The sequence below is a fragment of the Parasteatoda tepidariorum genome, chromosome 2, assembly GCF_982258835.1.
Source record: "Parasteatoda tepidariorum strain Cologne lab strain chromosome 2, Ptep-v5.0, whole genome shotgun sequence".
NCBI lineage: Eukaryota > Metazoa > Arthropoda > Arachnida > Araneae > Theridiidae > Parasteatoda > Parasteatoda tepidariorum.
This window is the reverse complement of record NC_141756.1, coordinates 43,750,775-43,767,043: the sequence shown is the minus strand read 5'-3', so window position 1 is coordinate 43,767,043 and position 16,269 is coordinate 43,750,775. Positions and strand designations below refer to the sequence as shown.

Sequence of the window (16,269 nt, the reverse complement as noted above, 5' to 3'; positions counted from 1 at the left end):
GAAACAGATACGTAATTTGTTATGATTATGTTTCTTTGGATTTATCTATTAAAAATTCATTATAAATGTAAGTTTGGTGAATGTTGCTTAATTAAATCAATATTTAAATTTCAATCGTAAATAAATTTAAACTCATGCAATATTTATTGCCTGAAATTTAGCCATCTGGTGAGTTGACACAAATGTATTACATAAAATCATTTTATCTCTGGTGTCCTTAACTGAACTAGAATGCGTTCCTCTGATTTCATTTTTTCAGACAGACTAATAAGATTTCCAATTTATCAAAGTATACTCTTAGTAAATAAATACTAAAAATGATACATGCTAGTTTTTTTTTCATTGAACTTACATTATATTAATCAGGGGAAATATAAGAAAAATACTTCATACGATGCTGGAAGGTTACATTTTTAAGATAAGTATTGTATAAAATCATGAAATGTGATATAAAACGCGTTTTAAAGAAAATGATTACATTTCGGAAAGACAATTCAAAAGAAGAATAAAGAATTGGATCAATTGTAAGTGCAAAGGTATGTAATGTATATTTTAACTAACTTCTGGGCTTAATTTGTGGTTAAAGACAGTATCAGTTTGTTAGGTCATGGTTAAGTATCAGTCATAGTAAGGAACGGTATCCGTCTGTAGGCTGAGCAAAGCTTGCACAGTAAAGAAAATCCAGTCAAAATTATTTCAAAGCTGCATATTTATGACATATCTAGTAAAAAAAACGCAACATATTTTTCGCAAACATAAAACCACCATTAGTTTTTGTTTTAATACTATTTATTTAGTATTTTTTCTTCTATTCATATGGTAACGGTACCGAAAATTCTAGTTTTCAAATGTATCGTTCTGGCTACAAGACATTTAGTAAAGAATACAAAACTGAAAAGCAAATTTTATCGAACAAATAGCTTTATACTATGTTTTAAGGTATCATGATAAAATTACTAAAGTTTATCACATATTGTAAAATCATATCGCAGTGTTAATTTTACCAATATTTAAATCAAGCCGCTTTGGTAAAAACTACCGCTTTGGAAAATTTTTGCATAGAGACGGAAACAAAACGGTTAATATTTACCCTGATACCAGACCAATATATGGTTACCAATATATGTTAAATATTTTCCAGGCGGTGAATATTTACCATATATTGGTAGCATTGGATATGTATTTTTTTTTCTTTTCGTGTAAACACAATTAGACAAATTTATTTTAAAAATTAAATGCATAATTTTACATAAATTTGAATGAAAGAGATATTTTGAAATTTCCTGATATTTCTCTGTGGAGATATTTTTTCCCCTGACTTAAATAAATATACAAATATTGTCTACGATTCTATTCTGTACTTAAAATAAACTAAAATTTTCAAAACATGGTATTATAGTTTTGCATCAGATTTTCTTGACGAAAATGATATTTTTTGCGATTTATGTAAAAACAAACAAAGAAAAGAATTATCGCATTAAACTAACTAAAGTATAAATTACAGTTATCGAGGTGTTACATAATTTGAACGACATTCAGAATTTATACTGAAGATAAAATAACGGCATATCTTGTCATAACAGCGTGAAAGGTTTTCATAAGTACCCTTCTCTTTTTTTCTCTCTTCCGTGCCATTCATTCTATGCCATGGCACACTGCCAGACGAATGGGGAAACCCATTGTTTACTCCAGCCACCCCTAACTTTTTCTGCCCATCACACTACTAAGACATTTCGATATCGTTCTTGGAAGGTGCTAATGTGCACTAGCTGCGTTAAAATGGTCGAGCTTTTCGTACGAGACAGATAAAGACTGAAAGTAAGAGAAAAGAATAATAAAAACTGGAGAAAAAAACTCAAGAAACGGGGTTGAGAATTTTCAACTCTCTTGCGGTGTAATGCATTTCTTGATTTTAAGCACCTAAATTCGTTATAATTTTTTTTCACACATTCACACTATTTTACATTTTTTTCTGAAACCCACTGCCGTCTTCATTTTTTAAATTTTTATTTCAGCTTATTTGTCAAAGGAATGAAGCTGGCATCTACATAATACAACAGAGTTTTCTTAATGATATGTGTTACTTAAAAGGAAATTTCTGTCAAGAGGGACGAAAGAAATTATTCAGCAAGCTCTTTTATTTTACAAAACTCCATTTTTTTCATCTTCCCACTTTTACAAAGAGATTATTTAATAAATCCCAGTTTAGTCCTGTGAGCTTTCTTTAAGTTTAACAGAAAAGATTGAAAAAAGTTTCTTAATACTGAAAAAGTGAATTTGATCTCCAAAGAAAATGTTGAAATAAATTATTAAGAAAGGATCTAAATGAGATACTTTTATTTAAATGAAGAAAAAAAAAATGATGAAAGTCCAGATTTGCTTTTGAATTGATACATTTAATAATTAAATTATTTTTGAATATATTGTTACAAATCTAAAGCAAAATCATTATTCATGACATCATTATTCAGACATACATTTCTCCGACAATGATAGCACATTTAATATAGGAAAAAAAGTGGAAAAAATGCATAAACTTTTAAAAAATGGAAGGAAAAGTTTAAATATTGGGTCTTGTCATGGAAAATAAAAAAGCTGCCAGTCTTGAGGGGCGATTTCCCCTAACTCTAGTTTTTAGGTGCTTAATGAATAAAACTTTAATACGTATTTCTTTATTTTTTTCGGCTTTAATCAAATAAGAGTTGGAGCTACATTTTCTCAGGAGATAGAGCACTGGCCTCCTAATGAGTTGATCGTGGTTCGAATCGCAGTGTAGGCTAATTGATACAAATTCTACTGCCGGCCTCCACTGATCAACTGTTGACGTAAAATTTCCTCAGCGGAACGCGGATCATGGGTTAGAACCTCCTTGCCGTCTTAATAACGGTGAGGGCTTTTCGTGATTTCCTCTCTTTGTAACTCAAATGAGGGGTAAATCGAACAAATATTCCTCCACGAAGGTTAAGCTTTCTAAAGGCTGATCCGAAAGCAAATTTCTCCCAATACTTGATTCAGGACTCCCTTGTCTTCTGTGTTGGGATCAAACACACGAGGCTACCAAGTTGAACATTGTTAGTCCTTAACTCAGAATTGGGTCGGCTATACAGCGCCGGTTCTAGAATAAAATAAATGCCGGAAAATAACTCATGTATATTAAATAATGAAATAAATTTTCACAATCCCTAAGAAGGACAATACGCTCTCTATCCTCTAAAACCATAATATTTAAGTAACTTCTAAATGATACTCTTACGCTTATTTTTTTTTTCAATTTAAAAGCAATTAAATGTTGAAATATAACTTGTCTAAATCTATATGAGGATTAAAATATATATTCCTTAAATATTCAATTACATTCATAAGAATCCCCTCCTGAAACTGCAGTTTCTAAATACCTTAAAATAATAACATTTTTAAACCTTTTTTAATGATACCTCAGAATAAAAATAGCCTGGACTTTCATTGCCTAGAGATGAATGAAAAACAGTTCATATAACCTTAAAATGATGTTTCACCCACCTCCCCCCCTAATAAATATTACCAAAAGTGCCTTCACAATAAAATCTTTGTCTCTTTTTTAATTTTTGTTTTTATTTTTAAGAAATTAAATTTTGAATGAATCGTGTATTGGGGGGGAGGATGACATGTGCAAAGAATGGTACTCCCATGCCCTTTCAAACTATAATTCTATATTGATTATAAAGAATTTTACTTAAAATTTTAAGCAATTAAACGTTATAACAAAACTTTTATTCATTCAAAAGGAAAAAAAATCCCATTCTCTGAGAATGATATTCTTTCTCCCCCTAAAGCCTCAAATTTTAATTACTTTACTACTTTACTATTAAAATTTTTACACAAATTTTTTCTTCATTTTTAAGCAATTAAATGTTTGAATTTAACTTATATAGACCCTAATGGCAAATAAAAGTTAAGTTTTCATTCACTAGGGTATAATATTTCCCTTCATCAGCCACATACTTTAAATTTTAGGTTCTATCCAAATAAATCATATATTCTTATTTTAATTTTTAAGTAATTAAAACTAATAATCTAATATATATGTATTTAGTTAATGAAAACAAAGTAACGCCCATTCTCTAAGGAGGATATTTTATTTCCCCTGAAACCTTAATGTCATGCTGAAATATGCATATCATAATACCTAACATTTAAAAACCAAATTATTATCCTATTTATTACATTTTAAATAAGTAAAAAACATTAATATAAACTGTAATATTTTTATACCACAACCTTGAATTGAGTGTAGAATAAAGACTATTTTTAGATTTTCCCTCTACATTTGCCTAGCACATTATAATGGAATTCGAAAGTCATAATACGGTTGCTAATGTTTTGATTCATTAAAATTCGTTATTATTTCCCATGCTTTCTTTTCCACCAACACATTTGAATGCGTAAGGCTAAGGAAAAGAGCCTTGGCACTAAATTTAATCAATTAATAGCCATTACATGGATTCTTTAGCTTTCCTTGGTGAAAACTATGTTAATGTACACATACCAATCTCATTTTTGATTTCTTGGAAGACGGAGGTGTCCTATGGGGCTTAGACCTGCAGCCGCATTTGAAACAGCTTCCTCAGGAGTATTAACCTATTTATTTTTGCCTTAAATTAGATGTATTGTAACATTTAAATGCATCAGAATTAAAGAGGAAACATGATCAAAGCAGGATAATTATTAAAATAGAATTAAAAAGTGAAGGGGGAGTCTCTACCTCAATGAGATGAAAGTTTTTCTTTTCAATTATAGATCCAACATAAGCGAAATTCTAATGCGGAATTATTCGTAGAATTGGGCGAAAGAAATAAGAAAAACAATAGCAATTAATTTTAAAATTGAAAAAAATATATATACTCATTTTTTTTCTTATTTTTTTTTTGTTGATATTATTTGAAACTTCAGGCTTAGGGAAGCGGAAAGCATTATCCTCAGGGAATGGGAAGTATTTTTTTCACAATAAGAATCATTACAAATTTATAATTAATGTTCTCCCGTTTAGTTACTTAAAAGTTTAAATTAAATCAGCATAAAAATTTTATTTGGGAAGAACATCAAATTTAAAGTTTTAGAGAGGAAAAAAATTACTTTCTCAGGAAGGGAAACTATCCTTGTTACTGTTAAGAAGATCCATATAAACTAAATTTTAAAATTAAAATGTTTAAAAATAAAAATAAAAAATAAATATGCATACAATTTTTTGAGGTGACGCCTAAAACTTTCGGCTTTTCTTGGGGGGGGGGGATAATATTACCAGAAAAAAATGAAGTATTTTTTCAGTGTTACAATCCATATAAGTTAGATTCCTAGAAAATGGGGAAAATATGCGTAGAAATATTATTAGTAAGGTAAGTAAAACTTAAAGCTTTAGGAGGGCAGAGAAGGTAATGTCCACCGCAGAGAATACAAAAAAAAAAAATTTTAGTCATTAATAGATTCTATAAAATTTCATTTCCAGCACTTAATTGCTTGGAAATCTAAATTATAAGCATTAACATTCTATTTATAAAATATCTAAAAATTATAGTTTTAGGAAAGAAAGTGAGTTAAGTTTCACAAAATTAAAAATGATAGCTGACCAACTGTTTAATATCTTTACCGGATACTAGATGTACAAAAATGATTTCTTTATAGTCCAAAGCTGGTTTTCTTTCACCTTACTTTGCTTTCATTATCTTCTACACTTACAAAATATTGTACAATAATCAGTTAGCCTGCGTATAATTTAAAATATATATATTTTTTCCCATTGAACTATATTTCTCGTAGTATTAACATCGGCTAATGTAGCATTTAAAATACTGATCGTCTTTCTTTTCCTTTTTTTATTTTAAAAGAGACCATGTGTGTTTCTTAATACTTAAAAAAAAAAACATGTGTGTTTCTTCAACTTAAAAATTTGCCCATTCGCCAAGGAAATCAAAGCAGCCACTGTTTAAGTGCATTTTACATGAAGCGAAGCTATAATTTCAAACTATACCGGGTGTCCTAGGATAGATCGAACAAACTTCAAGGTAAATCAGGGAGAGTCCCAAGGACTCAGATTCGCATAACAATCCAAGATCGGAAACATCTTCGTTCGCTACTAGGTGTTGTTGTTCACAAAATGTATTGAGTATGTTAGAACGGTTCCCGCACAACCATGTTCTCCTCATTTAATATATAAGCATGCATTTCTTTGTTTGGGATGCACTGAAAAGTGCTGTGTATGCAAAACGTTTGGATTCCAAAATGAAACTGGTTGCAAGAATCGTATGTGCTGCTGTGGATACCCAACAAAATCCAAGTATAATAAGTCCGCCAATCCATGAACCGATGGTGCAACGCAAGCATTGCTAGCAATGGTGGAAACTTTTGTGACATTTTCACAGATCTTCTACCACAGAATATGTAATATCTGTGTTCAATAAATTTCTCAATTGATCTCAGTCTTGTATAGCTTCGTTTCTTGTACGTGTAATACTTCATTCACATGGACGTTCCCGATCTTGGGTTGTTTTGCAATTCTGAATCTTTATGATATATCCTAACTCCGGTTAAAGTTTGTCACAATAATCATTCTAAATTTACCATTTTTCCGGAAAAAATTATCCGTGCAAAATAACGTAAACATTTGAAAGCTAATTGTTTTTATTTAATAAATCTTTAATTTGACGAGATATTTTAAGCTGCATGGAAATTGTAATAAACAATGAGCCATTCCCAATTTTCAAATTTTTTAGAGATTTTGAAAATACAGCAATGATATAAGTTTTAAAATATAGCATTTTCACATAACTGCTGTTTTGATTTAAAATAAACATTATGCGCCTTTTTCAGAATTATTATTGATGACTCTGGCTAAATATAGGCTAACCTTCACCAAACAGCCACGTGCAAACTTTCAGCAGTTATGAAAATAGTATATTATTCGCAAAAAAAAATTATTTCTTATTATGACTGAGCCTTTGAAAAACAGTCTAAAGTGATACATCATGCACTGTGAAAAATTCCGAATCAAATTAAATTGTAAAGTACCGGCACTTTGGGTGCATCATCTGTAAAATCAATTTTACCATGAAATCTATTTTTATAGTAAAATATAATACCGTAAATTTCCAAGTAATATTTATTTAAATAAAGTGATTCAGTGATTTTACGGTAAATATTACTGGAAAAAATTACAGTATATCAATTTTTTTCTGTTCCGTAACATATTTCGGTAAAAAGGGATTTACGGTAAGAAGTACCGACACTTTGGATATTTGCATTTTACCAGAACTTTTTGCACTGGGCAAGTTAGTATGTAACTATTATAACCTTTAGCCTTCTTACCTAACTCAATAAAAAAGCGCTTAAAAATCGTTCCTAAACTCTATCATTTCGCCATATTAATATAAGAAAATAACTAATAATAATATATTGAATTGGTGAAGAATGTAAAATAAAATTTACTCTAAACCATTTTCTTTAGTATATATCTCAATAAAATTGCAGCAAATATGTTTTCTTAGTATCTTTTTTTATTCTAACACTTTTAGAAATAATAAAAACTAAATAACTCTTTTTTCAGGGAAAATACCATTTCGTGTTAGTTTGGATCTAAATTTTTAGTTAGTTCTAATAAAATAAAATATCTTTCGTCACGTTTTCTGAACCTAGTAAGTATTTATATACATCCAAGCAATTTTAGTACAGCAAAATAACAGAAACAAAGCCGTCCCAAACACTTAAATATTTTTTTCATAGACCACTTAAATATTTAAGCCCTATATTGTATTAATTATATAAAGATAAAATAAATAATAATAATTTTTTAAATAAATAATTTTACATTTTCTTTTACTGAAATAAATAATTATTTTCACGTCTATACATGAAATATAATTTATCTTTCACTTGAAATTGAGAATTTTTCATTAGGATTAAAATTACAATTTAATAAAAGAAACTTTCAATGAACAGAATCGTAGAATTTAATTAAATTTCATTTAGATTCAATTTTATTTATCAATACTTCACTTTTTTATTCAATCGAACGGATTGTTAGAATGCACCATCGGAAAATGTCAAACGATGAATAACAGCAGACACACGAAATGAAAGCAAAATAGAAAATGTCAAGGCCTCTAAGAATATTTTTGTTCACTGATTCGTAAAATACTAAAAAAAAAAACTCAAGTTTCTTTGACATAAATGAGCTTTTCAGAAAAATACAAAGAAACTAAAATATTTGCAATAGTAAACATTTGAAAGAACTAGATTATTTTCAAAGTTTGTTATTGAATCAATATTTTTCTTTCAATATTTTGTTGAATGTAAAGCAATGCATATGATTTAGGAAAATATGATTTTCATAAATTCTTTTTTCATTGAACTGAAAGCTCTTTTCCATAATTAAAAAGTTTTTTTAATTAAAATAAAAAATGAATGGAAATGAAATTTATTAGTTTTTGAGTCTAAAAAAATCCAATAAATCTAAAAATAAAATTAATTAATTAGCTTTTCTTTCGGTGAATATATATGTATATATATTACAGGAAATTCTGGTTTTCGAAATAGTTTTTTTTATCAAACATTACTAAAAAATACAAAACTTCGAAGTCAGTTTAACCGAATAAATGTTTTTTTATGTCATATGCTTTAAGAAGTCGTGATAAAATTTCCAAATTTCGCCACATTTACCAAATTTAATCACATATTATTAGATCATATTATTTGGTAATATTTAACCAATGTCCCAACCAAACTACTTCTATTAACTAGTTTTTGATGTTTCCATAGCGCGAGAAACGCTGTAAAGAAGTAAAAATTGTGAACTACAGCATTGTGTATTAAGACAGCGGCATTTTTGTTTTATACCTCAGTTAAGATTCAAGCAAACCTGAAATTTAGCCCATGTTAATTAGTTAAAGTTTTCCATTTAGTCCACTAATTATAAGAAGTTGCTTTTTAATTGATATTTTTTTATAACTACATCATTACGCATCAATAAAGTGGAAATATATTTTTAAAAAATTTCAAATGAACTCATCAAATAAAATGAAGAATTGAAACGAATCTAAATAACGTTACTGTATATATGAGTATACAGCAGAAAAAAATATATTTGTCTACTGATATTATTTTTAAATCTCTACATTAATAATACTTACTTAGAAATAAGCTTTTCTTTTGAATCATTCCTAATACTTCTGAAAATTTTATGCTATAAAATATTAGACAGTGCAATTCTTGTTTTATATCTCAATTATGATTCAAATAGTGTATGGAAATTAAGAGGACACCTATGTTTAAGTATTTTGCATTAAAACATACAATGAATGAAAATTCCACCCACGAGAAACACTAAATTCTATATCATTAGCTAATATTCTAACAATTAAATGTAAATATTTTAATTTAGTGCACTTATTATAAGAAGTTATTTTCTACATGAATTTTACGTATGACTTTTTCATAGCGCAACAATAAAATACAATTATAATTTTAAAAAGATAAAAAAAATTTTAAATTAACTCAGCAATAAAAATGAAAAAAAAGAACTAATCTAAATAACGCTACAGTGTAAATGATTATACAGCAGAACAAAAAATATATTTATCAACCAAGATTATTTTCAAATCTCAGCGCAGGAGAATAATTGTTTAGAAATAACCATTAACACTGAAAGGTTGTGGGAAAAATCGAAAAACTTAGCCCGTAGTGCAAAAACAAAAATTAGTAAGGCAAAGGGCAACGAAGAGGCTGAAAAAAATGCGCCACTTTCTTACACTTCGATGAATTTTGCACTAAATGAGAACGTAATTATATGTATGAAACTTATAAATGGGAAAGTTTGCTCCACTTTTTACGATCATTAATTCAGACGCGGAGAGAGAACATTTTAAACATTAACAGCATACTCTGTCTCGTTTTTATTTCAGCTGAATGAAACTGTTAACGTCGCAGAATTTTATGGTAAATGAGACAAATTTTAAAATCGAAACACGTATAGAAGCACTATCTGCCCTTTATTTTGTTTTTGCTTTATGAAGTGTAAATATTTCTTTCTTTCCTTCCTTTTTTTCAGCTGAAGCTATTTTGTAAAATATTTTAGCTGATGCTACATTTTCTTTTTTGATTTTTTATGTATTTTTTAATTTTTTCCCAATAGGAAAAGGTATTAAATTGTTTAAATATTATTTAGTTTATGATTCTATTACTTCGAAAAATGCTACAATCTACTAAAAAAATTTCATGCTAAGAAATATGTATTTTTTAAGTGATTTTCTTTCATTTATATATAAAATAGAGTATTTTGATATCTAAAAAATTATTTATTTTAAAACATGACTAAATTTAAGTTGTTTTTTTTCACTTTTGTACTTACATATTTCCATACCTGAAAATTATTTATTTAAATAATGATTAAATTCAATAATTTCTTCATCATAATATTTTTTTTTAAAATATAAAAATTTTATTCAAATTTATTTATGCTGACTTAACCGCATATTAATTATTTCAATTCGTAAGTTTATTTTTTGCATAATTTAACTTGTAAGTCTATTGATATTAATAAAGGAAATAATTCGTAAATAATAATGCATGTAAGACCAGTGAGATTAAATAGAATCCACACAACTACAAACATGTATGCAACTTCGTAATTGATGAGCAATAATTTAACTTAAGACTTGAGGTTGATATATTTACCTTGAGATTCTATTTAGTAAACAAGTACTTACAATCTTTTTTTCTAAAAATCGTTAAACAAGATAAAAAATACTAAAAAAGAAGGATGTTGAAATATTTCAACAAACGGAAAATCTGCTTCCGACGTAATCCTTTTATTAATCTAAGCAATGTATTGTCAAATAATTAATACACTTGAAAATTTAAAGAAATAACTTTTATTTTCTTCGCATTTTTCAAGTTTTACATTATATTTTGCAAGGGCTTGTTCTTGCAATAACTGTTAGAAATTGGAAGAGCATTTGATGAATAAATTTTCTGATTAATCAAGTAAAATTAAACACAAAAGAAAGTGATATAAAGTGTGAGATGTGTATAAAGTTATAAAATACGCCCAAACTATTAGTGTATAAGCTTAGCTTAGTGTGTAGATAAGAATAAATAACTTTTGCGCATTTTTTTGTTCAATTTGAAGCGTCTTGAATTTCTTCCTTTTAGAATCTGTTCAGTAAACTAGTACTTTTTAAACCATTATCTTCCAGCCTATAAAAAAAAGATCAATATTGAGACTAACACGGCAAAAAATCCAACATTAAAGTATGGTTAAAAGCACCCTCACCCAATGAGTACTCATATTTTCCCGTAGACTCCATTTTTACCGTAACATTTTAAACAAAAAAAATTCTGATATGACGTCATTTTTAAGTAATAATTAAAGCAAATTAACTGAATCCCTCTAATTAAATAAATATTACAATTAAAAATTACGCTATATTATTTTACGGTAAAATGGATTAAACGTAAAAGAAAAGAATTTACGTTTAAATGGATTTTATGGATGATGCACCCGAAATATTGGTACTTTATATCGTAATAATTTTATCTGGAATTTTTTATAGTGTAGTAATGTTCTATTCGATGTGTTCTATTCGATTATAGTGTAGTAATGTTCCATGTTTTAGTAATGACCAAATGTTTCAGAACCCATTCAAAATAAGTGTTTCGTATATTGCTTCTCATCTGTCTAAAGATTTGCAGATATTAATACGATATTTCGGTTAGCAAATTTTAAATTAGCGAAACGAAAGTATCTGAGATCTGCTTAAAAATCTAACGAACAGAAAAAAATCTTGTTTTCCAGTATTATCCATAAGTGCGTGTTAATTTCATTAAAAATGTACATTGATTCCTACTTTTTTCGATTCAACATTTTACGGATTCTAGATTTTAAAGTTAACGTTATAACCTGAAATTCTTTTAAGATATCACTTTATTCAGGAGACAACCTTTCTCTTGCATTAGGTTCAAAATCTCATGGATTCAGGAGTGATGTTATTTACTATAATGGCTACATTTATGGTAAAAAAATAAAATAAAATAAAATATACGAAGCGAACAATAACAATTTATACTTTATAGATCGTGTTAATTTATGTTGAGTTTAACAAGACTAAGTGTTAAAGTGACTATAAATATGCTTTGATTCTTATAATTTCCTTCAATAATAGCCTATTTTCTATTCAGAGGAATACCTGCCTTCTTTTCTAGGCTTGAAAATTTATGGTTTCATTGCTAATGCTATAAACTGAAATTCACTTATTTCAATTCACTTGGCATTTCTGGTGAAAAAGAAAATTAAATAAGAGTTAAGAGTGCAGAATAACAAACTATACTTTATAAGTTTTGTTAATGTGAAACAACTATTTCTATTATCTTATGTATTCAAAAACAAAAAGAAATAAATAAAAAAACAGTTTATAAAATTTAGAAGACCGTATTTTTTGAAAGAACTGGCACTTTTTCCCTTGCTAAGATCTACGCAACATCATTTTAAAGAATATTTTATCGAAATACAAAAAAGTGCCAGAATCAATTTTATGTTCTTCCAAGAGAGTTTATGGCTTGAAACACGTGCCAGCCATAACATTTTCTTACCTTTTTTTAAAACAGTTTTGAACTTGAGCCATTTAAAAATCATGCCCAGTGAAACGAAAAATTGTTAGTATTATATTTAGCTACAGGTTGAAAGCTAAAATCTATAAAAGAAACAAAAAAATATCAAATATATTTCTACAATATGTTTTGCACATTTTTAGCCATACATATTTTACAAGCTTTTTTTTTAACAATATGAATACATTTATTTTGTTCAGAAGTAAAAGGAAACTATTGATCTCTTACTCATGCTTGATTTATAGTTAAACAAAATCAATTTTAAAATTATTAAACATTGCATTCATATTTTACGACAATATTGTCTAGAAAGATGCTGCTAAGTTGCTCATAAAAATTAGCCATTACTCAATATTGACGTGTAATAAAACTTCTCATAAATACCGATTGAGTAAGAATGTAGGCGTTAAATTATATAAGATTAGAGAGTTTAAGATGAGTTGCAATTCAGTTTTAAAAGTTCAGTGCACTGTATCAATGAATTTATTGACAACTTTGGCGCAGATAAATTTTTTCTCTGTTGAAACTGTTGAAATTTTTGTTGAGGAATTGGTTATTTGTGGGAAACAGTGTTTGAAGAAATATGTTGATGAATCATTTTAGGAAATTATCCTTATTTGCAATTGATTTATTTTCTACATTGATGAAGATGAGTTAATATAGTCCAAAATCAAATTTGAAAAATAAAAAAAAAATTATATTTGAAAATCTTTTATTTTGAGCTCCATCAAATTAAAAGAAATCAATCTGTATTTCTAAAATGCATATTAATAAAGAAACTAATAAATTTTAAAAATGGTCCGAAGTTTGTGACAGCAGGGGCAAGCTCCACAGAGCACCTCCGTCCATCAAAAAAACTAAATTGCAAGTGTGCTGCAAAATTGCAAGTGTATACGTTAATAGTTTTTGCCAAGGAAAGTTAAGGAATCCATGTATCGTCTATTAATCGCCTTATTTTATTGCCAAGGCTCTTTTTCTTATCCCAGTTCTTCGAAGCTCTATCACCAAAGAAAGACTCCCGGTGGTGCTTCGAGGTGTCGTGCCACAGGTCCCTGGTTCGATCCTCGGGCCGGGCAAGGTTGACTCAGCCTGTCATCCTTTCAGTGGGTCGATAAATGAGTACCAAGCATGCTTGGGAACTAAACACTTGGGGTTCCGCGTTCGGCTGACCACCTAACCGGAACATCTGCTCCTGCACCCCAGAGTCCAAGGTCAAGAAAACTGAGATGGGCACAGTAGGCCTTGGCCCTCAAGGGCTGTCGTGCCGATGAGTTTATCACCAAAGAAAATAAAAAAAGCCATAGTTTAAGTGTCTTTCACTTGAAGCATTGCAATGATTATAAGCAACAGATATTACTTGCCGTGAAGAGTTATCGCGGCTATAGAACAGACATATGACTTGAATATTTTAAAAGTTATTAAACTTTCTTAAGCAATTGCCAATTGGAAGACATTTTCCCAGCCAGATGAAAATTATCAAGATCACTGCCTTATTCTCAGTTTTTGCAATTTTTTATAAGGTCAGGTAATGCAGCATTGGAGTAGGTTTTTAAATGTTAAAAAATTAGACCACAAACACTTTTTATTTTCAAAACAATGGCTTTCCTCCATAACGACGTTTTGTGCCATTTTTGAAGTGAAAGTAGACAGCTCTGGCTTTAGATCGGCGAAACTTAACCTAACAGTCATGAGTAACAGTTGCAAATTCACATCAGTTATAAAAATAGCATATTATTCGCAAAAAAGTATAATTTCTTATTACGAAGGAGCCTTTTTAAAATATCTTTAACCTTACGCTTTCAAATGAGTTGCCAGAAAAGAAAGTGTGAGAAATAATTACAAATTTTAATAAAATCAAAACACTAAGCAACCATGTAATGGTTATCGAATTCTATGCCAATGTTTAACGTGGATGTTGATTAAATTCCTAAAAATAAATTTTATTCTATACTTAATTCAAGGTTGTTGTATACAAAAAATTTTTTTAATGGTTTTGGTTTATTAAGAATGAGAATTAAATAAGATAATAATTTAGCTTTAATATGTTAGACAATAAGTTATGCACATTTTTCGCTAGCGAATTGAAATAATTTTACATATAAAACAGAACTTAAAAATATTTTTTTTTAAATTAAAACTCTGCTTGACCTTGAAAACCTATTAGATCTTACAAAAGAAAATATACTTACTTATTTGCAAAGATTGCTTTCTTCAAAACTGTATTTTCTTCACAAAAATATTTAGTTTTGCTGAAAATACTCTGAATAAAAGAAATTTCAATGACATAACTACAATTGTAAAAAGTTATCAACGTGAACTAGATTTCAAATTTTAAAAATGTAGCATCCATTAGTGCGATGTATGTACAATTCATGGGAAAAAATTGATTTTAAAATTCAGTTATTAAAATTTAATTATTGCTTAATATATAGCATTAAATGTAATTTTAACTTCTTTGGTAAATTTACTTTTGCATATACCTATTTTAGGTATTGTCTAAAAGAACTAGAACTTATAAGCCAATTTTAAATTTGTTTCTTTATACTATTTTGTTCTAAGCAAATTTCAAACTTATTATTCTTCGCATGATTACAATACATATTTCACTCTAGAATTTATTTTAATTTGATACGCAGCTAATATGAAAATACAATTAAACCAACCTCAACATTGTGAATTCGGTTCTTGCAAAAACTGAATAATTCCTATTTCCCCCTATTGAGCAATCTTACTTTAAGAAATTGCTCCATTGGGATAGCAACTGTTCTTTTTCACCAATACTAAGATGAATTGACTTTTTTCTAGGATCTTGGAAATCATTGGAGACCTGTTGTCTAGGGGATAGAGAATTCCAGAAATGTAGCCTGCTTGTTGGTTCTTTATTGTCTAGTAAAGACATTATATAAAACATATGGTTAAGGGGGAACTGTCATGATGTAATTAATCTTCAATATGTTATCTGATTTCTATTAATCCTTTTTTGTAAATTGTTTGGGAAGCAGCATAGTTTTTAATGATATTTAATTTGACAGAACTGATAGATTTTTATAGATTTACCAAACTATTATCGAACTTACACAGAATTAATAGATTAAATTAACTTATAATAGTGCAAATCTGCATGCAAGTTAAAATAGCTTAAAGTAAACATAACCAGTCCGTTAAGTTATTTTTAGAATTATTACGTTGAGTTTTAGAATGATTATCATCAGTTTTTTAACCCAAAGCCTTAAAAAGGGAAAAACTTACTGAAAACTGTCGAACGTATAGAATGAGAACACTAATATTTATATCAAATCTATTATTGAAACATATATTTAATTCATGCCAATTTTTTTAAAAAAACTAATGGACGAGATTAGATATTAAAAGCTTAAAAGCAGTTATGTTGCGTCAAGTGCATCTACATTATGCACTGCAGTTGAGCTGTTCAAACAGTTAAAAAACTATATCAACGTCAGAACAATTGAAAATACAGCTTAACTGTCATGCTAAAATATGCATAACATATTTTCTGGCATTTAGAAAATAAATTATTATCTTACTTAATCATTTCTAGTTAATAAAATCATTAACATAATCGGTAATATTTTAATACCGCAGCCTTCAATTGAGTGCAGAGTAAAATATATTTTT

The 16,269-nt window shown here is 28.2% G+C and overlaps 1 protein-coding gene across 3 annotated transcripts in view; it reads left to right on the top strand.

Moving 5' to 3' along the window:
* LOC107438593 (neuroligin-4, X-linked-like) overlaps positions 1 to 16,269 on the top strand; it is a 194,023-nt gene that overhangs the window by 59,553 nt on the left and 118,201 nt on the right. The gene's annotated exons all lie outside the window — the stretch shown is intronic.